At 38.0% G+C, this 26628-nt stretch overlaps 1 protein-coding gene across 1 annotated transcript in view; it reads right to left on the bottom strand.

Annotated features, from left to right (window-relative positions):
* Nucleotides 1–21013, bottom strand: part of LOC124615677 (heterogeneous nuclear ribonucleoprotein K) — a 66854-nt gene extending 45841 nt beyond the window's left edge. Inside the window, exon 1 of the mRNA XM_047143705.1 lies at nt 20895–21013. The gene's annotated coding sequence lies outside the window, so the exon portion shown is untranslated. The remainder of the gene's footprint in view (nt 1–20894) is intronic.
* Between the last annotated feature and the right edge of the window lie 5615 nt (nt 21014–26628).

Here is a 26628-nt window from a genome sequence, read left to right as displayed (position 1 = left end):
TGAAATTCTGATATTTCCCTTATTTGCAGATATGTTTTAGCACTTTTCCCTGACAAATTTAGAGATCTCAAGTATAAGATGTAACTTGTCAATGTCTTTGCAACTGCGGTAGAAGAAATAATAGTGCAAATAAGGAAATATCTAAAACTTGCAAGCAGATGGCATTTCTTGAAGTGAGAAAAAATCTCAAGTACTAACATGAACATCTTTGATAATGAAATGTTTCAGATGAAGAAACCAAGCCAAATGATGTGTATGCTTCATTACGACCACTGGTATTTCATATCAATAAAACAAAACATTTGGTGACAAAAACAAACACTTCCTTGGAATCACAAGACAAGAGCTAAAATACCTTCACTAATTTCAGAAATAACCTCAGGAAAAAGTAGGCCTCTTGAAAGAATGTGGAGAAGAATTTCTGAAATCCATCACCCAAGGTCTCTGGCCTGCTGATGAGCACCATAGCCCTGGGTCCATGGATAAACCATAAAAATCGGCTACACACAAACGGACCCAGCCTGCAAGGAAACCAGTGAGACTATCTGATGGGCAGGGCCTACACATTACTGGGAACCAAATAGCTTCAGATCAGCAGACCCAATTCATTAGATACCCACAGAAATGGCCTACGGTTTGGCCTGTCATGGAAATCCACTATATTCACAAGCCACAGACAGCATTTTGATGAAATTAGACCACAGCGATCAATCTATGCAACAGATAACTTGTTCAAATGTTCTGAGAATCGATAACAAGGGTAAGCAGCAACTCACCGTAAAGATGACTGGTGAGGTGCAGACAGGCACACAGAAAATCACATTTACAACTAAATTTTCAGCCATAGTTTGTCAGAAAATAAGAGCACACACATTTGCACATACTCAGATACAGCACATGCACACGACCACTGTCTCCGACCACTCTGTCTACAGTCTCAGAATCAGAGCCGAACAAACCACTCCTCATGCCTCCCTGCCTCTCATCAGCAGCTGCTAGGCTAGTGGAAAGAAGTGAAGACAGCACTGACTACAGACTGAGGGGAGTGGTAGGAAGGGGAGAAGCAGTAGGAATGAGAGAGCTGGGAAACAACATGTACTCAGCTGCACCCTGCCAACAATGATGCACAATGCCTCAGTAAACAAACCATTTCATCTGCTGAGAAGAAAGATTTTCCAGTGTATTTTCAAATTTCTACAGTGGGTTTGAAATTCCGCGATTCCCAGAACCTGTGCAACCCTGAAAATGTACACAAGAAAACAAGATAATGCTATTATAATTGTTAGAACTTTGATGAATATTCAAGAAAACCCTTCCCCTGATTTGGCTTTCCTAGCCAGCTACCTAATAAACTACATTACATAGTGTTTACAATAGACACTAGCAACTCTTAGATCCCCAATACATCACTCCAGTATTAATAGATCACCGAAAGATAGAGGTACTTGAGTGATCTGTAACTGCTTCAACCAATATTATACCTTTACAACATGGAAAAACCTTTAGTATCCAATCATCAAAACACAGTAACAACTATTATAGTCTGGTTTCAACTAGTTGTTACTGGAGAGGTAGTGTACTGCACAGCTCCCACCACCAATACACCAAAAGGAACCTGATCTGCCTGCATTGTGTTGCCACTTTGGCACTCCCCTGCCAAAAGCATTGAGCCAGCCCGTCCTCAGATTCTTGTGTGGACGAAATTAGTCTAAAAAGACCAAGGGTGCACAGTCTTAGGAATTTCTCCAAAAGCAAAAGTCATCAGCAGTGTGAATGTGTTTCATGAGGAGGAGGAGGAGGAGGAGGAGGAGGAGGAGGAGAGAGAGAGAGAGAGAGAGAGAAGAGAGAGAAGAGAGAGAGAGAAGAGAGGGAGGGAGAGGGAGAGAGAGAGAGAGAGAGAGAACACTGATCTACAAGTCAGTTAACTATCAGTGAAAATCTGCAAGGACAAATTAACAAAAGAATTAAGCAAGTCATCCAAACTGGAGATGCCCAACAATAAGAGGCATCTTGAGAAAAAGATCACAAATCTCATCTCTTCAGGAAGATTAGATTTGTCATCAGATATATGCCTATTATTCCAAGGAGTATCCAACACTCAGAAAGCTACATGCATGCTACCCTTTGAAGCAGCAGGGCTATTTCAGGGTAGTAAATGGTCCTTTTTAAAAGTTGTGATAAAGTTAGGAATCCACTACTAATCCATTTCTGGCTGCAAGTTATAAATAGAACAAGATATTGCAGCCTGGCAATTTTTTTTATTTTTATTATTTATTGCCAAATTATAGACCTGTTACCTGATGTTTAAAACAGGTCGTACATCTTAAATTTTCATTTTTCATCTTTTTACAGTTTTCTTTCCTTTTATCTACAAAATTTACAAAGAATGACACTATTGAAAATAACAATAATTTAAGGTTGAAATATAAATAAAATTTTGTTGTTTTTTAAGAATATAGAAAGAAGATAGGATAGATGAGAGATTTGTTAGTACCATCACCGATGTGACTGACGGTGAATACCTCTGAATGGTTTCTTCGAGCCGTTGACCACCAGTCACACACACACACACACACACACACACACACACACACACACACAAATGGTTATTAATAGAGAAATAATGTTGCTTATCCTATTTGTTACTAATCCTATGTATTAACTACTTTAGGTGCGCATCCACGTACAGCATTTGGTGTTTTCTTTGAAGTCACTGTGGGTATCGCTGTCCATCCTCTGGAGATTTCTGTTATGCTGCACGTAGGCATGTCTGTAATGTCGTGTCCGCATATACTCTTCATGTGTTGTTTTTGAAATACTGTTTGTCAGTGCGTTTAATTGTGCCCATTGTTCTTCGTCTCTTATTGCTGTGTATATATATCTATGTAATTTAAGTGTAGTGTATGTCTATTGTTCGCGTATTGTCTGCAGAAAAAGACTGTTCTGGGGAACCTCCTTCCCCGCATGTGCATGTAGGTGTCTGCCTCAGACTCTCGCGGTTTAAGTCATGGGATAAGGTCCGTGCCCAGTTAAGAAATGTACCATACTGCAGCTGGAGTCGATATGTCTCATTCTCAACCGCTCCCTTATGTCAGGGAGGAAGTCGTGCAGTCTACACCCCCTATCACTTACATCCCACTCACCTTGCCATGTATCCAAACGCCAACTTTTAAGGTTACGTATCTTCTCTATCGCCACACTGGTTATTGTGTGTACCTTATCTGGTCTCCCCACCTTTAACCAGTACCTTGCAGCTCTGTATTTGATCGTGATATCTACGGGGCATATTCCGAGCACCACACACAGTGCATCCACTGAGGTGGTACCGAAGGCTCCAGATAACCTAAGTAGGACACTTCTCTGCCCTCATCTGACTGATGCTTTGTTGGCAACCACGTTCAGTCTATGAGCCCACGTGCTAGCTGCAAAGCTGAGTATTTATTCGAAGAGCACACAGTGGTATGTACGTATGACTGGTAGAGGTAGTCTGTACTGTTTTGAATTTAGCCTCACCAGTTTGTGGAGTATTTTTTCTGCTTTGTCTGTTAGCCTTATGTGTTCGTGGAAATTCAATTTTTCATCTGTGTACCCCTAGATAGAGCATAATGCGTGCTCGTTAGATGTTTGTGTCCCCAATTTTAACTGAAGGATTCCTTTGGAGTGATCCTTTCAGTAAAGTGTATGTTGTTTTGTTTTCAGCTATCCCGTTTGTTGTTGTGACACCACTGAGTAATTGTTTGTAGTAATCCACTAGCTTTCTCTTCTAACTGGGCTGTTTGCAGTGACTACAACTAATAGGTCATCTGTGTAGGCGACATTTCTGTCTGACCTGTCATCCCCATCCAGAAGCTGTAGGAGGGGTTCGATTGTTATGTCCCAGAAGATTGGGCCACAGATCGACCCTTGAGGACAGCCTTTGGTAATTCTTTTAATTACTTTCCAGCTGTCCATCTGCCATTCGACTACTCGGTCCTTACAGTAGTCTAGAAAACTGTTGAACAGTGATTGCAGTACCTCCAGATGTCTTAGCCTCTGAAACAGTACTGGCCACCAAAGATTATCAACTGCTCCGGCATTGCCATGGCGTATTTCTGTTTTGTGTTGTTAACTATGTGCAGGGCCTGGCTGATGGCATCATCTATTGATCTGCCAGATTTGAAGCCGAACTGGTGTTGGCTCATACCCCTGAGAGTTCCGTGTGTTTGCATGCGCTTACACAGTAGCTTCTCCTGAATCTTTGCTAGGGTGTTTATTAGGCATATTGGCCTGTAAGTCTTTGGATCTGAAGGATCCCTGTCCGCTGATTTCTTAATAATGACTGCTTTGGAGGTTTTCCATACTGTAGGTACCCTGCCCAGCCGTAAGGCATCGTTCAGTAACGTTAGGAACAGGGTTATCTGCAGTGCTAGTTTTTTCGGTGTTTCCGAGTGGATACCATCTGGTCCAGGTGCTTTTTTGTTTTTGAGATCTGAGATTGCTAGCACAGCCTCTTCTTGCGCAAAAGGACAGGTGACAGCTGCAGTGTTGTATGGTGTGTGTAGGTTCTCTTAGTGTTGCACAATATTGTGTGTGTGTATCGATAACGTCGTCAGGGAGCAGTTTATACAGCAGAAACTCTGCTGTATTCCTCCATCCCCTCGTCATTGTGCCATCATCCTGCCTTAGCGTTCCCAGAACTAGTGGGGGTTTTCATCTTCTGTCAGTATTTTGTATGGTTCCCCCATATATTTTGCTCTGTGTTGTTACAAATAGCTCCCATTGTTGTCTACACGTGTTGTATAGGATCTGTCTATGTAAGTCTTGTGCATGCCTATATGCTTTAAGTCTTATTCGTCTGTCCCTATTTGCTATCACCCTTTGATATAATTTTCGTTGTTTTCTAGATCGTGTCGTTGGATAATTTCCGATAATTTGTTCCAGTCTGCTTTGTGCAACAGCAAGTGTCTGGTGTGTGATTTGGTCATTGTGTTCTGTGTGTGTGTGTGTGTGTGTGTGTGTGTGTGTGTGTGTGTGTGTGTGTGTGTGTCATGACATTATGATCACTACTGGTTATGTTGTCTACAGTCCAGTTTGTTACATACGCCATTGCTGCATTATTTGCTAGTGTGAAGTCAATATTACTGCTCCTACCACCGAACCCTGCATATGTTGGTATAGGTCCTCCCGTATTCATTACATGTAGTTGTGTTTCTTGTATTAGATCAGTGATTATGCGTCCTCTGTCACCTGTTCTGTCAGTTCCAGAGGGTCGATCTGGAATTAATGTCAGCACTTATCACTAATTTTTTGCCTCTGGCATACATTGCTACATCTCTGATGTAGTCTGCATACAGCTGTATTTGATGGCTATATTGGGCATACATGGATGCAATAACCCATGTGACATTCCCTTTAGTTATCTCTATGGTAACCAAGTGTTGATTGCATAACTGTTACCTTAATTATAAGTTCTATTTAGAATTACTATTGCAGTCTTACAGTCATTGCTGCCTGTTATTGTGGTAGCATGTTGTGCTATTTTAGGGATTTCCACGCTGGCTCCCGTACTGTTTTTTGTATTATGTTGTAAGATAATTTTTTGTCTGTGTTCTGGGTGTTTTATGTGTACAAAACATTTACTGCCAGTCTGAGTAATCAAAATATGTTCGTCCGTGTGCTCTTACATGATCTATATATATTTTGTCCAAGTCTAAAGATTCTGACCTGCACAGGCAGACCTGGAGCATGAGATCGAGCAGTGGCTCTGCTGATGTAGGAACATTTTCTGTCTTTAGGATGATTCTGTCTGACTGCTCAGTTACTGGAAAACAGAATCTCCCTTTGGATGGCACAATCTAAGTATCATCCACTGCACTGTCTGCAGTATCTCTTATCTCTAGCCTACTTAAAAGTAAGTTAACTTCTAAATTATCATAACTAGGCACAGCTGAGGGTGGGGTGTGGAAAAAGGAGTTTGCTGGCTAGAGAAATTTAAGATACTGTGACAGTAAACTGGAATGGGCAGGTTTATTACAGGGTGGCTACTCAAACTTGGAAAGAATTCCCTGAGGAGGAAGCTGAGATATATATAATGAGACAAGAATGGGGCACAAAGGGCTCAGATTACTTCCTAACCATTGTGACAACAGAACCGATTTGTGCTCATATTAAATGTCGTCGCTGCAGAAAATAAGTTGACTAAAGTGGAACAGCTTATGGAGAAGGCAGAATTGACACCAGAAGAATGGAAAAGGTAGCAAATCTCGTGAAAGGAATGATACAGGAAATACAGGACAATGAAGGTGTGTTACAATAGTGTGTCATATTGTCAGTAAGAGCAACACTGTCAGTTCCACTGTCCGACTGAATTAAGCAGTTATCTTCCCACTCATAGTATGCAGTGTACAGTGTACTTTAATGAACTGTCTCACTACTTTGTTAACAAAAGCTTCCTACTTTGTTTTTCACTATTTCAATTAATTTCTCTTTCCTGCTGTGACAAAATACTGTTCAGCTACCCCCATCGCCTCTGTGCGGCAAGTTAAGCCTAACTAAATGTGTTTCATTATGTGTAGAGAAATTTATTTCATGAGTGTAAGTTTGGGATATGCAAGTAGAAGGAAACTTTCCTGAATGCAAAAATTTCTCCTGTTTCAATCAACATATCACTGGCCCTTTAAAAATAAGAAAATTTGACATGCTCAACAATACCAAGAGCAACACTACATGTACATTTCAGAATTTTTACGCAACTTTATACGAGTGATACTTTAAAATTCATGCTTGTTAAAGAGATAAATATTGAAACAACAGCATAAAAGTGCCACTTTCAGAACAATGAAGTACGAAAGCATCAAGATTTGTTGCCAAGCAAGATATTTTAGTAATGGACGAAGAAAGTATTACTGTGAGAGAACTAGTTCAAGATGACGAAAGTTTGAAGCTGTTTATAAATTTAAAAAATTTAATTTGTTTTAAACTAATTAGCATCACTATTTCCTAATTAAAATTATGTACAGATTTTTGACATGGCAAAACACTACAGAGGCCAACATCAACATGAATTTTAGATTTTTTTTTTTACACAATTTCTGTGGAAGATAGAGGCTTTAAAGCAATTTACTATCAGAAGAGATCACTGCCCTGTGGCAGCTGTCTGCAGACAGTGCTAGATGCAACAATGTGCCCAACTTTGGAGATTAAATGTCACAACAACTAGCTTAAATCAGACTATAGATACGGGAACTACTGAGGTTGCCAACCCTCTGGGAAAAACAAAGTGTTGTGCCATTTCTCCATTGAATTCAGTGAACCCACATACAAGGTGTGTCAAATCTATTCATACTGATTTGTGATCCTATACAATTAACACTGCTGAAAACCAAACCAGAGAAAAAGCTAGTGGTAGTGCAAAAGTAGGGTTTTGCTGTTACGAAGTACAGTTAAGTGTATTGAACAAGTTTTTTTCCAAAACAAGACAGCACATGTTTGACATCTGTACTGTGCAGATGTTTGATCATTGGACACTTCATATTCCATCCATATTCTTTGACCCACCCCACAACAACATTTCAGTGGGTGACAACACTGTGGTGCAATATTTTTGTTTGTGTAGATCTATTAATGCATTAGGTGGCACAGCCTGGTGGTGAATGTTGGCATGTGGAGTTGTTTGTGTAATGTGTTGTAGTGGGTTCATTTGAGTGTCATCACTGTGGTAACAAGGTTTTGAGTTGGGTAGTCAGTGGTGTATTACATATTTGGTACTGTGTACTTTGTTTTCTGTGAGTTGGTTTTCCAGTATTTTAAAGGTTTTGCATTAGGGCTGCCATGCAGAATGATATTGACATTTTTATGGTCTTTTGTTAGGGATGGATATGGCTCATCAGATTATCAGCTTTTTGTTAAATACTGCTTAGGGCAACAATATGTTGTTGCCCATTAAGTTTCTGCACCTTTCTGGATTAATAGTGTGTTGGGTGCCTTGCTTGTGAAGTTGACAAGAGTTATAGCATCAGATTAGGGACATACAAATGATGGTGTCATCAACATCTGGCGATCAATATGGTGTGGTACTTAGTTCAAGAAATCTTGGCCAAGACAGATTTATTTGCTTACAAATTACTTTTGTTGTAAGATCTCTCAGTTTTAGTGCACACAAGTCAGAGCTGTGTTACACTGGTTTTCTTTCTGTTGCGTATTTGGAGTATTTTGAGTATAGGGGAAGATGGGTGGGCTAGCTGCTGTTATTGAAACTGATGAGTCACAGTTCTGTAAGAAGCAGTTTGGGTACAGTAATCCTCAGGTTGGTTTGTGAACGTGGAGGCTATTTTAGGGAATGGGTATGCCGATCGTGCTTTCAGGATTTTGCGGTCTTGAGAGAACTTCAGTGTCTTATTGACGAGGGTAGTACTGTTGCATCACATGCTTTTTCACCATATAATGGTTGGAAAAGATAGGTTGTGAATACTTAATTGTTAACAAAAGTATTCAATTTTAAGATTATGACACTGGAGCCTGCACTATACCACAGAATAAATCTATTAAAAGGGAGTTAGAGGAGGCACTCTTCCAAACTGCATTGTGTGTGGTTTTTGTAGTGACAGCTTTTTTCAGCTATATAGGTCAAGGAAAATTTCCATTTCCACTTTCCAGAGTTACACATGTTTTGTTGTGTATTGAAGGCTTTTTGAGCCATTTTTGAGCCATATAGATAAACACATGGAAACTAATCTAGTAGTATGACAAAATGCTTAAAATTTCAACTCTATGCTGTAATCCTTTTAATGAAAAGGGTCATAATACTCATTAGAAAAACTGGCAATGTTTCACAATGGATGATATAAAACCTTTGCAACATGAAGTCACAGTATGACAAAAGTGCCAGAAAGAATTTCATATGTAGGAGTTTCTGATACATCTAGCATAGAAAACTATGATATGGCATTATGAGGTCAAAAATGACAGACTGCTGCTATTGCAGCACTAGAAACTTTGAATGCTTCTTTGCAGTCTGTCAATCACAAATTGACGTATCCTAATAAAAAGCTAATAGAAGTAACTTCAGCAATCCAAAGGAAAGTATTGTTGCTGCCTTCTAATGAGTGAAATGCTCATTCAGAATTAGATTGGTCAGCTGAAAGAAATTTTGTACGTCCACATCTCTAAGTAAACAAAGTCCCACCATTTTACCTTAAAGTGTTAAGCTTCAAAAGGAATTTAATGCAACTAATTACACAGAAAAGTAAACGTTCTGGTGAGGGCCAAGGGTATTTTGTCTTCTCCCAATAAAAATCCAGTCAAGTCTCTTACGAGACCTTTATTTTGTAAAGAACTACTTGTCATGAGATAAGCTACTTAATGGCCAGCAAAAAAATTGTGCATCTAAGATTTTATGGAGAGAAAATTCAAGTCCAACGACATTTACTATTAAGCACTTTGAACAAAATTCGTGCACACTTTGAAGAACTATCCAGGGCTTCACACAGGATTTGCTGACCTGTCCCAATAATTCTAGCTGGAAGCAGTAGTGGGCATGCAGGTGCATGTGTGTATGCATTGAAACGTATGCTGATTGGGTCTAACATTACTCAGCTGATGAATTACAATATTCAAAAACCTACAAAGACTGTATTGCAGAAGTTGTCTAACCCTTCAATACCATCTTGCCACTGGTGAATGTCAGTTCTGTCCAGGACCAAAAAAACTTAAGTATATCAAACAATTGTTGGATACTAATGACACTGACCTGTTGGATACTAATGACGCTGACCAGATAACATAGGAACAATGGGTCTAATGATCATTGATCTCTAGACACCACCACAGAATTCTACAACAAATTAACTTTTTTTTGAGAAATTAAAATTTATGACATTCCTTTATGGCCAACACAGAATGAAAAATGAGCTTAAAGAAGGCAAGTTCTTGGCTATTTGTGGCTTTGCTGAGAATTACACCTTTGTTGTGCAGGATGAGGTTCAGGATTACCACTGGGTCAACACAACCACAATTCGTCCTTTTGTATGTTATTACAAGGACACCAACAAACTGTAAAGCATGTATCTGAATGCATCACAACAGTGTTGCTGTGCATCTGTTCCAGTCCTACTGTACTAACTTTATGATCAAAAAATTTAATACAAAATCAAGTAAAATTTACTACTTCTGACAAGAGCATCAGCTCAGTATAAAAACTGAACTTTATCAACTTGTGCTATCATGAAGATTTTCATATTTAAGCTCAGTGGCATTTTACAGTCACAACTCATGGCACAGGAGTATTCAATGGCGTTGGTTGAACCGTCAGGCAACTGGCTGCCCCAGCAAGTCTGCAACGTCCATACACCGATCAAACCGTGACACCCAAGCATAGGAGGAATAAACTGCAAATAGGCTACAATGGAAGAAACGCAATCTTGAACCCTCAAACTGCTATATGTAAAACCTATTCCTATTCACTATCATATGCAGAAATAGTGATGTGCCACAAACTGCTTGGCTAGAAGCATGACTGGACCGGTATGACTCATCTCACAAGGGGAGGCCACAACATTGGAATCAAACCTTGAGTAGGGCATTAAAAGCAATATAAGATATTGTGGCTAGTGTTTGAGCTCCATAAGATGAATGCATAAGAGGCAACGCTCTAACTCCCACTCTAACAGTATTATTAATCTTATTTTTCATCACAGATCATTATTTACTTTGTATGACATCAGAGGTAATATATTGAAAGTCCAAGTGTATTTGCGTGAAATTTCAATTAATGTTTTCCCTGCCTGCATGATATACCATCTTGCAACATGCAATACCAAGAGCATATCTGACAAGTAAGTGTACATTACTCCTGTGATCCAACATTGACTTACTATATCACTGATTGTGAATAATATTTTGCATAATCATTTATATAGGTCTGACTTGGGATATCCATGCACATCCCTCACCATAGAAAATTTAGTTACAAATAGTAAATAGCCAAATAACATAAAACTCACTAAAACTTCATGAGAATGTACATGGCTATTTTTCATTACATTACCAACTGTAAAACTAAATAATGCCACCAGTGATGAAAAAATATAGATGAAAAATATACGCCAGCAAGATTCAAACCACTGCCTCATTCATGACCACCTTGTGCAGCACTACTCTACCACAATGGCTTGTTACAGAAAACTTCTTTACCTATTTTCCCAGAATTGCCAGAGTAGTGGACCTTACCACTTACATTCTGATGCTTCAGTGGCCTAAGTTGGGAAGCAAGAAAGGGAGCAGCTCTAAAGGTGTACAAACTTGAAGTAAATCCATGATCCCAACATCGTGGCCTCCCCTTGTCAGTAATAACTAGTGACATTTTAACTACTATCTCTCATATTCAGCTTAGATTTTTATCAAGAAAACAAGGCAAATATTTCTTCAACTGTATAAGCTATTTCATTTTTGATGTCCACATTTAGCTATCACTGATACAGCTGATGAGAAGTAGACCTAGTATTTAAAATAAATTTTTGAAGGTGTTTTACAATACCATCTTAAACAAGATTACTTCAGATAGCAATCCCAAGCTCATATGAAGTTGACACTTTCAGAATATGTACAGAAATACAGTATCTTTTATATGTATTTGATGTCTACTTTAAAAATTTCTCATGGGAAGCAAATCAAAGTTTTCCACTGACACTGGGCATCACATGAAATAGATATTGAGAGCAATATTTGTTTTGGTTAATCCAGTTACAAATTGCAAAAACTAAATGGCAAACATCTACTTAAATACCAGAGACAATACATCTAACAAATCTTAGATGGGGCAACTGGTGTAAACAGGGCAGCACAATAAACAAAATCTGAAAAACTGCTATTCCAAAATAAAATTAATGCTCTAGATTCTACATATACCCATTGGCTATAACAGTGTTTAGCTGAACAATTCATACAGTATGCCACTCTGCCCAAGCCGCAATCTAAGTGTAGAAGTCTGACAACAATTACACTTATCTGAACAGAATAGACATGTACAAGGATTGAATGAAAAGTAATGCCTCCAACTTCTTCAATTGGGTTTGGATGGGAATATTTTAATAAATCAAATGCAGAAATAATCCTTAGGATGTGATCTTTAATTACCAATATTCACTTTCCCACATAATCACCAGCCAACTGGATACATTTCTGCAAACGATGAAAAAGTTTTCTGAAGCCGTCACAGAAGAAGTCGATACGGTTTCCGCAACCACAGCCTCATAGTTCTCTCAACATTATCATGTCACACAGGTCAGATGTCCTGCCACAAGATCTTTAAACTTACTTGCCAAACACGCAGTACTCAACGCAATCAGCACAAACTGCCCTCATTCTCTGATGAATCTTCTTTGGGGTGACACCTGCTGTCAAAAATTCAATGACTGCACACTGCTTAAATCGCACTGACCAATGGTCTGCACAGGGTTCCACACTTTACACTGTAACAACACTACTGTTCAATATTAAGGCTTTTGCCAACTGAAGCTGTAGAGAAGAGGCTACGGGACAAGCCAGTAACTGCTGAATACCAATGCTGGTAACTGTTTTGTGGAGATGGAAGCATTACTTTTCAGTCAACCCTCAATGTATTCCATTACGCAGTAGTGCAGTGTGTACTTTCAATGGTCAAACATTTCCAGCAGCAATGTCTGACACTATTCAAAGTCGTCATAATATTTTCTGAACTGACTTACACAGGACCTTTAGTTTATAAAAACAATTTAATTAAAAATTTTATACTTTACACAGTACCTCAATTTCTGAACACCATCTCACTGAAACAGCTTTAGGAGTATAATCAAGAAATTAAAAGCAGACTGAGTACATGTGTCCCGAATTTTATGAATAATAAATCTATTGTAAACGTGCCACATATCTAAATCAAGTGCATAAAAATTGATGAAAGAAATGACACTTTTCAAATAAACCACCTAAGCATCTGCTATTAAAAAATTTAAGAACACCTGAATCTCGGCAGTTGGGGGACTTACGCTGTCATCAATCCAGGTATAGTTACTACCATTGCCACACACCTTGCAATGTGAAGTACATCAGCAGTATCATGGTTAACAATAGCTTTGAAGTAAAATGTTGTGGAAAAGTTCTTGTAGAATGTAAATATTTTCGGTTATACTTTAACACTCATCCAAAGCAAGGAAACTTGCTAACTTTCGAAGTTGTCCACTGACAATCTACAGAACTACCCAATGCAGTGCGGTCAGACTACATGGCAGGTATAAGGGTGTGTGTGTGTGTGTGTGTGTGTGTGTGTGTGTGTGTGTGTGTGTGGGGGGGGGGGGGATGTAAGCATATTCATCTATCAACCACCCAACACGTCTGCTTTTTGGCGAGTGATCTTTAATCCTGAAGTATTTACATCTGTTAAGTCGATTTATTCTCAAGCTTTTACAAAAACTATCAAATATGACAAGTTCTACCATTCTGACAGTTAACAAAAATGCAGATTTTGCCACTGATGGTCCTTATTAACTATTTTTCAAAAGGCACACAGTATTTTCCTCAAATTCAAGCTAAAACAAAATTTAATTACTTTTCACTTTGCTGCAAAAAAACTGCATTTACCACTTCAGCTCTGATTTCACGAATTAATAATTCTCGTTTACTATTTATAACACATACTGACAACAGTACACTTTGTATTTACATATTTTCAATACTATATTCAGAATACTGGATTTATTAACAGCTTACACTGCATGTTACCACTTCTGCACACATTTAACTGATTATGGAAAAAATATTAACATTACCTACTGTCAAGCAGGTTTCATTAAGTCACCTAAGTCTTCCTGGATAGACTAGTTCCCATAATTGCTTTTCTTCAATACGCATGGACTTCCCTAAATTTCCAAGGCTTTCCTTTCTCCTTCACTTTACATTTTGCAGAACAGTTAAATAAATCTGACAAATTTTATTATGAAATTACATCGTATTGTGACATTACAAGAACTCCAATATGTAAATATACTACTGTCCACCACAAAATTGTTAATGAGATTAGGCACAGGCTTGGGCTGAGGAAGAAACAGGTCCCATTTCTACAAAAGCAATCTGGCACTCCAATTAGGTAAGCCATACTTTAATTTATACATGTGTTATGTATTACTCTCACATTAAAAACCAAGTACAACATGAAATGTAACTTAAAAAGTTTAACACAACAACAAGTTGCAGCATGTAGTAGACGTACAGGCAGTGAGTCACGTCAATGCTAAACAAATTTATACTCAGCAAGTCTATTCAAGAAGAAATACCATGCACATAATCCATTTCTGTGTAAGGAGACCTACCATCAGACCTAACAATCTCACAAGTGAACAAACATTGTTATCTAATTAGCCCTAGCAATGCAAATGTCTTTGGCGAAAACGTAATGACCCCATACATTCAGATAATGTGATGTATTTAATATGAACAAAAGCCGTATCTCTTGCAATATGTGGTTTCTTTATTTACCCTTTAGCCTTAAATTTAATAACAGAGTAATCACACTATGCTACAGATCAATCTTACCATAACCTTTACATACTTTATGCTCTACACATCTCCCTCCAAAAATATAATCAAACTAACGGCACCAGCGGCGAAATTGGGGTTTTTTGGGTGGGGACAAACTGAATATAAACACACACAACCCCAAACCACACAAAATTCCCAAATTCTTCTACACTTACAATATTGACAGCACTCAGTCACTTCCCTTCACCTAAATAGCTGAATTGCAACTGTCAATACCACAAAACCAACAACTAAAACAACAAAAATTGGAATCTGACACTTCTGTTGACCTATACAGGTCGACAGCAGCTCACGATACCAGTATGCACAATGACCAATTGGAATCTGTCACTTCCCATGACCTTTATAGCTCAAATACAACTGACTATACCAAAAAAATTGAAATTGAGTCCTTCCTGTAAGATACATAAATCAACCACAAGCGCCAATACCAAATCACCAACAGAAGCAGTAAATAACACTGACCCAAAATACATGAAAATCCCACCAATCATCAAAACCAGATAACAAACCCAAAAAAACGACTACTTACCAAAAAAAAAAAAGATGCAGCACACACACACACACACACACACACACACACACAACCAATCGCAACAAGACAACATCTACAATCACAACACACTCATAACTAAACTCCACACCACAACACCCTTATATCACAGGTCAAAGCCAACAGGTGGGATTTGATGCCCCTGCTGACCTCTATATTCATTAGCTCCACCAACTAATATTGTCACATCAACCTAACATAGAACTGGCTTATGTCTCATTTGGAGGGGCAGTTGTCACCAGTTGACATGGCTGAAAATAAGCACCAGTGCCTCATGTTGCGAATAAAACAATGTTAATAATCTGTAAAAAAAAAAAAAAAAAATTAACTTGCTTTTATTAATTTTGCTTACCACTATAAAAGAAATGGCAGAGCCCAACTGCATGATCCACTCAAAACACCAAGGTTTCTCACAAGGAAATCAAAGTGGCAAAAGGGAAAGATGTAAATATGAAAGTGACTGTATGAATAGTGAAGTGGGAACTGCAATGCTGAAGCATGTAGGACTTTGATGGGAAAGACAGTTGCTGCATACCAGAAATGTACAGAAAACTTGAAAGAAAAAGAAGCATCTGTACAAATGGCTCAGGTGACAAGTCACTAAAAGCAAACATCAGTTCAAGATAATTGGCAGTGATTTGGAAAACAGGTCAAGACTAACAGTAAACAGCATACAGAGCTGCTTCAAACCAGTCCTTAGAACAAAGACAACATTAAGTACACTTCACATGTCTCAGATAAAAAACACAGGGAGATGGATATTTCCAGGTTTCACCCTGAAGACTAACAAAGGTTAGAGTGACCCGAGAAAATCTTTGTACAATGAGTTATTTGTAACATTACCCACATATGTCCTAAAGGAAGACAATTTAGTTGTAAGTCAGCGACACCAAAGAACTTCACTGAAATGTAACTGATTTACAGCATAGTCTAAACTACAACTACAGCAAGAAATTCAGAAAACTTGTATTATGACAAATCTAAGCAACATTTTTATGTGTATTATGTGCAATGCACAGTCCTCTGCACATTCTGATGGACCTAGTTGGTGTCAGCAACTGGTTGTAAATAGGTAATGTGATGAACAGGTAGACATGCTTCACAGCAAGAAAGTAAGCCCATATCCCAAATTCTGACAATGTAAACTAAACATTAGTGCATTCAAAAATCAGCAGTTGCCAAACCAGCAACAAATTTGTGGCAAGTAAGCTGAATTGTCAATGTAATGCGAAAAATTATCACCAGTGACTCCCCTCCATCTGCAAACTTAAGCAAATCCAGCTGGACATGAGCTAGTCTATATTTGTTTTCTTCAACTCAAGTTGTCACCTTGCAGCCTTCATAAAGCCTGCTTTGTGGAAGTGACCTGTTCAAAATCTCTTGTTCCTGCATGTAAATCAGCAACCAACGAGAGAGAGAGAGAGAGAGAGAGAGAGAGAGAGAGAGTGTGTGTGTGTGTGTATAGATTGCACTCAAGGTGGAGTTCTGCATGTACGTGTATGCTGCAGACTGCACTAACTACGGCAGCACCTAAAATTGTGAGTTATAATCTATTCTGATAGAGCTCAGTTCTATTACAAAAATGGATTTTATACTTTGTGGCCTTAGCCTTATTTTGTTTGCTTTGTTTTCAAAGCACACTGAAAGTTTCCTAGATCTTTGTTTCTTTGAACTATTGTTCTAATCTGTAAGGGGTACAAAATATCTGAAAGCATGAAGTATATCTTTTCTTGAGGCTCTTATTACTTGTTCCCAATTTTCTTGCTACATTTCAGTTTTTCCCTAGAAAGGATAATACCTCAACCTCACTTTCACCATTCAGATGCCAAAATGCACTGCAGAAATATATCTGGCAATTAGGCACTAGTAGTCAACTCAGCCAATGTCAATCATGTAAAATGTGCTTAAGGCTGTGAGAAGTGCGGTAATGAATCATTCGGGTAGTACAAAATGTTATCACTTTCAGCACTCAATTCAGCACCCCCCTTGCATTGAACCATCTGATGGACTATACAAACTTCGGTGCTAACCTAAGAGCCATAGAGTGAAAGCACCGTGGCTGACACTGACCAACAAATCCAGAACATCGCCTGAAAGTATGAAATATGGATCCAGATACAGCAATGCTGTGCAGTTAAGAACTTTTAGTTCACTCCAAAGCTAAAAAAGTTTGATGAAAACAGCCCAGTTACACTGAGCTCATGACAAAATTGAGCCACACTGCTTATGTGATCAATACCTACTACACTGAAGATACAGAAATCCTTATGCCCAACTCAAGGACTAACCAGTATCACTCCAGCTGTTTGTAGACTTGCTCATTGTGTATGTACACCACAATATCAATTTTACCAATGGACACTGACAAAAGTAGATGGCGAGAACAATGAAATAAAATGTGTACTAGTTCCAAATGAGCTGATCCACAAGCAAATACCTGAACAAAAGGCATAGGTTCATTTGAGCAGTTGCCAGCAGACTCATGCACATGCCCAGACCTGAATTCACATGTGAGCAGTACCTTCCCCCACTTCTGGCTACTTTAAGTGTGGCTGTTTGCTGTATGAGCAGTAGCAGCAAGTAGCCAGATGCTACCCAGAAAAGCTTTTCTACCATGCCCAAGTTGCCAGATTCATGCATGTGCAGAGCAAGGGGTGTGTGTGTGTGTGTGTGTGTGTGTGTGTGTGTGTGTGTGTGTGTGTGGGGGGGGGGGGGGGTGATGTGATGTCCTCCACGTGACATGCATATATTGCGTGATATTGCTAGTCTGTTTACAGCTCCACAGCGAATGAAAACTAAACAGATTTCTGTGGCTGGGAGCCATCAAGTGAATTAATATACATTCTCAATCATGAAAGACCAAAATAAGTTAGTAGTTTCAATTTTCTGATTTTATATTATATCCACATTATTAGCAATCAACCATTAATGTCTTAATGAAGACAGTTCTGTCATTTGTAGAGAAATTTGCTTACTTGAAACTAAGTGTTTCATTCTGCACTATTGGCTACTTTCAACTACGTTCCATTTCAAGTGCAAATTTCCATTTTCTGGGACAAATGACATACCATAAGAACAAACCAAACATGAGAATACAGTACTAGACCCCCAAGAAAATTGGTATCATGAAAACCACATAGAGAAGCTGACTATCAGGTACTTCAGAGTGCTTCTGGACAATCATAAAACTTGAGTGGAATGAAGCATTTTTGTGTGGTTTATGAAATTCCGATGCTGCTGGAGTAGTCTAATGTCCTGTTCCTTTTATGACACTAAGGTCTCTTAATGCTACATATGTACAAACATATGTAACACTGACTTGAAGCTGACTAGGCAGATTTGGTCAGTAGTTTTGAACTAAATACTTTGCTTCAAATATATTGACAGCTGTAGCAGAAATTTACGAATCTGCCTTCTGTCACCCCACAGCAAAATGTTATGGTACTCTGAGCTGTGGAGTCTAGTTTTGAAATGATATTATGACAAGAACTGCTTCCTTATTTGCATCCTTTATCTGGGTGGGATATTATGAAACAATTGCTCCAAGCACAACATATCCCCTCAACGTGCTTCAGGGCTGCACATGGTCACATGATGCCCCACCACGTACGAAATTCCACGAAAAGTGGATTAGCAGAGCAAGCACCAAGAATAGGCCGCGTACATCATCGTAGCTGTGCGTGCGCAGTACAGCCTGTTTTCTGGTAACTGCTCAAACGAACCTCATATCAACAAATTACTTCCCACCACAAGCAATGCAATACATGCTTAGTTCCCATGTGTTTGCAGAGGGTGGAGCAGGTAAAGCATGCTCTGTCACAGACTATTATATAGTAGAAATCAATGAGAAACAAGATCCATCTATATCAGGATGTCAGATAAAGAGGAATATACTATACAACTGATCAGCTTTCAACAATAACGAAGATCCAATGGTATCAGTTGGGATCGTTTTGGACAGGCTAAGCTACAAACGAGTCTTTCACTATAACCAGTGCTTATATCTTTAATTTCGCATTTGTTGGCTTCAACTCACCCAAACTCATCTTCCATCTAACCTACGTCTCAGGCTAATGTACAGTTCAACATGTCACTACAACCAGTTCTGTTTTTACATTCACTGACTTGCCTACATAGAAAAATGAAAATAAAATGTCACTGCAGCTATTAACATTGCACAACTGGTCAATGTAGACAATTATTGCTCTGGAATCAATAATGGCACGTCACCTCATGCTACAACATATCAGGTGCTAGTAACATCATTTTGGGGATACTTTCCCCCTTTCATTCCGTATCCTAACCTATGAAGAGTCTGCTACATCCCATTATGAGCCCAGATTGCTTTGCAATGTACAAGCCCAACAACATTAACCACTTACCTTAATTTCAATTCTATTAAGTATTGTTACTGTGACAGTAGCCCAACAGAAAATAACCTGATTTATTACCACTGCACATTCTTGTCCACTGGAACTGGAGACTGCAGGAGGCTACACCTGACAATACATAATTCAAAGGAGCATGAAGTATAATCTCTTATGAGCTCTTATTGTAGACTTCATCACAGAAATCTTGAGGACAGCATAGTTCTACTGAATTTAGGTTTTAAGTAAACAAGGCCAATAATAAAAGTCAGCCTTTCACCAACAGAACTTTACCTTCCTGTAAAGCCTAAACTCTATACAAATGCCATAGCCTACTTATTTTCCGTGAAAATACCACAGCGATCACCCATCTTTGTCACAAGGCTTGTGAAAGGAACTCCCTTTCAAAACGTCTGTTGCATCTCAGAGTTTGCTAGTTACAATAGCCCATAACAGTTATAAAACGCTTAAAGCACAACAATCGTAAAAGTTCATGACACTATCATAAATACTCTTTTTTCACAATAGCCGAAATCTGAACATTAGTTCAGAACAAACAAGGTAGTGCACGTTGCTTTTAACACAGTGCTGGAAATTTATCACCTCTTGCACAATGCCTTATATGTATTCCACATACACATTACATCAAACTAAAGCTGCACAATTACCATGTCTGACAACTTATCTAGAAATGAGAACCGAAATCGTGCTTACAAGCAGATTCTTCTCCAAAGAAGGAAACTAACAACGGAAACCTCGGAGCGACACCATACTAGCATTTCAAGCTATATTAGATAATTTATCCTCCACCCGCGTACCCGATCATTCACACAATACATCACGAAGAATAATTTTAAAGTCCCCGAAGAAAAAGCGAATAGAAAATAGCTGGAAAAAACGCCGAAAACGATATCTAATCTATTTTCACCTTTCAATTGTTCCCACTAAGTAATTAAAACTGTCCAGCGTGTTCCTACAGCTTTACAGTATAACTGAAGTGCCAACTTAAAGTTCGGCCCACGAAGTCAGCGCAAGAGCGTTATACCCCAATTTCGTTTACGATCAATAATTCGTCTACAACAGTATTTTTACTATTATTAGCAAGCGGACCAACATCTCTGCATACAACTTGCCTAATCACGTGAGTTCGTCTCGCTCACTATCCAAGGTCAATTAATCGTACGAAGTTGGTACCCTAAAACTCATAAAACTAGAATACTTGATTAGAACAAACATATTTGTAGAACGAAACTTACTTTTCATTATCAAAGATTCATTACTTCCAATAACACAAACTAGCGGCTGAAAATAAGGCGCGTGCAACGAATAAGTGGATCCAAAAAACGAAAATAACTTAATTTCAAATACGAATACAAATCTAAACAATTGAGAAGCATGTATTCTAAATAATACAAGCTACTACGTACCTTCAGAAGTGCAGTAAGTCGCGTATTTCCCACACCAAGCTACCAGCGCGTAAACACTCAACCTAACTCTTCAATGAAAGATGGCGGAAGACGGAACCGTTTCTCGTTCCCGGCTTCCTTGTGCTTCAACTACGCAGATCCAACACTATCGATACGAGATCCACAGATTTGCGTCCACTGGAAAGTAATAAACATATCTTTGAAGGCAATGAAATATTTTAATTCTATAAAATTACTCTTATCGTTTATTCACGTATATCGCTAAATACATACGTATAATCAATTCTAAACGTCGAAAATCTGCTATAGGGCCAGTCATAGCCAGTTATGTAAATATCACAGGTAGCGTCAAAAGGACATTAATTATTAATGCCACAGTGTTTACAAGTTTAGATCAATTTAAAAGAAGCTAATTCGTATACACATATATTTACAGACTTCTTGTTAGAGACAACCATTAGATTTACTACTGGTATACAACACTTGTTTGACAGATAACTTATTAAGCAATGTAGTGCATACACTTTACACACATTCCTTCATAACACTTCACTCACTACACACACACACACACACACGCCATTTTCTGTACCGCAGCTTCCCACTTGCCATCCTGAAAAACTAAGTCAGCATCCGTCCACATTGAGTGAGATGTTGAGCTCAGAAAGAGGAAGAGGAGTCAGTATTATGCTACGCATAGCTTGGAGGTAAGTATTTCTAGAAAGGAAAAAAGAAGGAAAAAACATAAAGTGAAAGTGTTATGTGGAATGTTGGACGTTTTATAATCATTACTATTATTATTTATTTGTATAACATTTTTTCTCAAACCCCTACTCTGTTTTATCTAAGCAATACTTCAATGTATAAAATGTATTGCATAACAGTACTTTTTAGCTGCTTTTTGAAGTAAGTGTATTTTTTGCAATTTCTTTAATATCTTTTAGTAATTTATAGTACAGTTTTATTCCTTGTAGAAAATGCTGTTTTGAGTTTCAGGTTTATTTTTTCTTGGTAAATCTAGGTTGAACCAATCTCTTGTTGCATGGTCATGGACAGAGCTGTTTGTGCAGTAATTACCAATGATATTTTTTATGTGTACAACTGACTGGTAAATGTATTAACATGGAGCTGTTAAAATTCCCATTGTTTTCAACAGATCTTTACAATGAGCCCGAGAGTATTTTTGGTTTTTATTCTTATGGCTCTTTTCTGGAGCTAGAAAATTGTGTTCATATTGTATGCATTTGTCCCCCAAAAAAGATGCCATAACTAAGAATTAAGTGTACATATGAGCAATATGTAACTAAACGGCACTGCATGTTACACACTGATGATAGGATTCAAAGGGCATAACATGGTGATGACATTCTGTTTGCAAGTACCATTGTGTTTTCTCATCACTTTAACTGAGAATCGATATTCATTCCTAGAAATTTTCCATTTGTTACACGGTCTATAGAGGTGCCATCTACATTTAATTTAACATTATCAATTTCCTCTTCCAACTGAAATTCATGGCATTAGTTTTTTTTATCTTCAATGTCACCTTATTGCTTATTGACCAATCGTAAACGTCCTTGAAAGTTTCACTTGCTTTCTCGACAAGGAGTTGTCTTTTCAGTGGCTATAATACTTGTCTTCAGTGAAGAGAATTGTTTCACCGTGAGTAACACTACTGGGAAAGTCATTGATGTATATCAGGAACAGTATTGGTCCTAATACACTTCCTTGTGGAACCCCTATATTAATGTATTTTGATTTTGATAAGTGTTTTACTAAACGTTTAGATCTATTTGAAGTATGTTATCTCTACTCTTTGTACCCTGTCTGTTAGGTGTGATGGAAACCAGTCATTAGCTACCCCTCTTATTCCTAACGCTTCTAATTTATTTAATAGAATCTTGTGGTCGATGTTATCAAACACCTTAGAAAGATCCAAAAATATACCTGTGTCAGACTCATCTTTATCAAGAGCATCCAGTACAACTTTTGTCAATTCTACTATGGCTAACTCTGTATTGTTGCCACTTCAGAAACCAAACTGTGATTCACTTAAAAGATTGTATTTATTTAGGTAATTCATTAATCTGTCTTTCATAATTGCTTCTATTATTTTTGAGAATGCTGACTGCAGGGAAATGGGCCGGTAATTTTCTATGTCTTCTGCATTACCTTTCTTAAGCAAAGGTACAACTCTTGGGTTTTTTAACAGCTCTGGAAATGTCCCTGATGTGAAGGATTCATTTATTATATTAGTTAAGAGGCCTTGTGTTATCCCTATGCATTGTTTCAGTACACACATTAGTACTTCATCTAAGCCTACTGACTTTTTATTTTTTGAACAGTTTTATTGATTTCATTCTCTGTGGTTGGAAGTAACATCATTGTATTTAGTGCAACGTTATTTACAGGTGTTATATTTGTTTTGGGGAATTTTTGCTGGAACGTCTCTGCAATAATTGAAAAATGCTCGTTTACATAGTTTGCTAAGTGTTGTGGATCATTTATGAACTTACCCCCCCCCCCCCTACCTCAGCAGTATGTTATTTTGCTCTTATTTTCTGCATTATATATTATTTTCTCATTAAATGACTTTTTGCAGCAATCAGCAACTTCCTATAGATCGTTATGTATCTGTGATAGAAATTTAAGAATTCTGGATCATTGTGAATCTCTCTATGGAACTGAGGTGTTTCAGTGTTTGGGAGGACTTCTTAATACCTGCTGTTATCCATCTGTTTCTGTGAGATGTCGATACAGACATGCATATGCTTGGAAATGCCTTTTCAAAGTTCAACTTAAACTATGTTGAGAATTTAGAGAATTTCATATTCACATTGGTTTCCTTATACATTTCATCCCAGCTTTGTTTTTCTAGTTCTTTTGAAAAATCTTTTATTTTGATTTCTGATAGATGTAGTTTGTAGGCTTCTAGTTTAAGGGAATTATTCGATGCCTGTTTTACTGTTGCTATTTGTCAGAGATAGTCTGAGATCTTTTACAGCTACATTTTTCCCTGTCCATATTTATGGCAACATGGTCAATTACTGATGTAGTCGTTGTAGTAACCCTTGTTGCACTATTGACCAATATGGACATGCCAAAACTCTGAAGGATGTTTGGGAAGGATTCATTTATGATATCAGTGTTGATGTTAATGTTGACCATTATACTTGAGACTGTACCTAGAACTTCTGTTAATTTATTGAAAAAGGTGTCCACACTACCACTGGGAGATCTATACACACACAAAATGATACATTTCCTGGTGATATCAAGCCCTGTTAATTCAATAGCTGATATTTCAAAGTGGTTTGTCTTCACTTACCGTACTGAGGTCATGTCTTTCCTGATATAATTGCATGAGCCTCCACTCGTTGAAGTAGTTCTGCAGTAAAAGTTTGCCTTTTCATACAATGATAATACTACATGTTGGATTTCTGTGTCTCTAAACCTGTGCACAGTAATACAAACTACAATGCAGTTCAAAGATTGGAGCTCAACTTCTAATAGTTATATTTTATTTTTTATTGGTTGCATGTTTTGATGGAGGATTGTTAAGTCTGTGAAATGCCCCATGTTGCTATTTCCAATACGTTGTTTTTCTTTGTGAGATTGCCACAAGACAATCTACATGAGACCCACTACAGCTCATCACAACTCGTAATAAAGGTTTTAGTGCTTTTGTGTTTTCGTAGTCTTTATAGTTTCGAATATCTTCATGGCACATTATTTCTGTGAGAGCTCTGATTTATCGTATTTTATTATAATGATCGTTTCTCCCCATGTAGGTGGGCTCCAACAAAATATTTTCACATTCCGAGGAAGAAGTTGATGATCCAAATTTCATGAGAAGGTCCTATCACAGCCAAAACTGCCTTTGTCTTAGTGACTGCCACCCCAATTAATGTATCCTAACCATGGCATACTCTCACTTCCTTCGCCATAATACAAAACAAGCTCCCCTTCTTTGAACTTTTTCGATGTCTTCCATAGTTTCTACCTGATGCGGATTTCACACCACACATCAGTAGTGCAGAAGAGTGTGGGAAAGTGTAATTTAAGCACTCTCTACACCTGATACATTTTCTAAGCGTTCTGCCAATAAATCGCAGTCTCTGGTTTCTTTCCCCCACAACATTATGTATTAGATCGTTCTAATTTAGTTATTCATAATTGTAGTCCCTACGTATTTAGTTGAGTTTATAGCCTTTGGATTTGTGTGATTTGCCGTGTAACTGAAATTTAGCAGAGTCGTTTTAGTGCTCATGTGGATTACCTAGCACTTTTCGTGGCCGAGAGTCAATTACCACTTTTTGCAACATATAGATATCTTGTTTAAATCATTTTGCAATTCGGTTTGATAATCTGAGACTTAACAATACGGTAAATGGCAGCATCATCTCAAACAATCTGAGAGGGCTGTTCAGATTGTCTCCTAAATCACTGAGGTAGATCAGGAACAACAGAGGGCCTATAACAATTCGTTGGGAGACGCCAGGTATCGTTTCTGTTTTACACGCTGACTTCCCATCAGTTATTAAGTGACCTCTCTGACAGGACATGAACCCAGTCACATATCTGAGACGATCCTCCAGAGGCACACAATTTAATTAGAAGTCGCTTATGAGGAATGGTATCGAAAGCTTTCTGGAAATCTAAAAATATAGAATAAATTTGATGTCCCCTGTCGATAGCACTCACTACTTCAAGAGAATAAACAGCTAGTTGTATTTCACAAAAACGATATTTTCTGAATTCCGTTGGCTGCTTGTCAATAAATCGTTTCCTATGAGGCGATTTATAATGTTTGAGCACATTGCAGTGAGTTTTTCGTGCGTATGTGTGTGTGTGATTGTGTGTGTGTGTGTTAATAACGCATCATAAGATCACGCGAGAATACATACACCATATTCACTACAACTTCTTTTCACAGGCAAGTGTTTTTATTTTTGATAGTGTTAAGACTTTCTGTATTCAATTGTTCGATAAAAAAAATACTTTGGAGTACCTATGTGAACCTAAAATAAATTAGGAATAGCTCAGTGTGAAGAACATTAGTCTTTTCCTTTTAGAAACACCTCAGGGTTGTAATGGAACGACTTCTCACATGAATAATAATTTATAGTTTTGCAGGTTCACGTGGAGTAATAAGTATTGCGTGTACAGTTATTGTTATTTCAAAGGTGACCACTTTCTTAACTGTGAAAATCTCGACAGTTGAACAAAAGACAGCCATGAAGCAGCGACCAGAAGACTCTGTCTTCATATCGACATCACTTTTTGCAAAACGAATGAAATTAACTTGACTTTAGTCTGTTTCGTGCAAGAAATTAATTGTACCCCTTCTCCTTTTTAGTTTACGCCACGTAGTATTGGGGCAATTTGAAAAATAATTTACCGTTTTGCAAATTGCAGCCAACAAAACTAATTACAACTCGGGCTCTACCACACCATTAATGTCTGAAAAAACGAACAGTTAATTTTTCATACATGTAGCGATGCTAATTCAACTGAAATAAGTAGTTTGGTTATCAATACCAACATACATCTGCCAGAAATACGACATACACACGTCTCCATCCACATACTTGTCATAGGAAGAACCAAAGCAAAAAGATTATGAAAATCTGTTTCTATTGTTTTCATTATTAAAGTATCTTTACTAAAAAAACATGGATTATCGTGAAATATCGATGCTGCTTTTCATGTACGTCCAGAGAGATAATTAATA

Source organism: Schistocerca americana, chromosome 5 (genome assembly GCF_021461395.2).
Source record: "Schistocerca americana isolate TAMUIC-IGC-003095 chromosome 5, iqSchAmer2.1, whole genome shotgun sequence".
In the NCBI taxonomy this organism is placed as follows: domain Eukaryota; kingdom Metazoa; phylum Arthropoda; class Insecta; order Orthoptera; family Acrididae; genus Schistocerca; species Schistocerca americana.
This window is presented reverse-complemented; position numbering and strand designations above follow the sequence as displayed.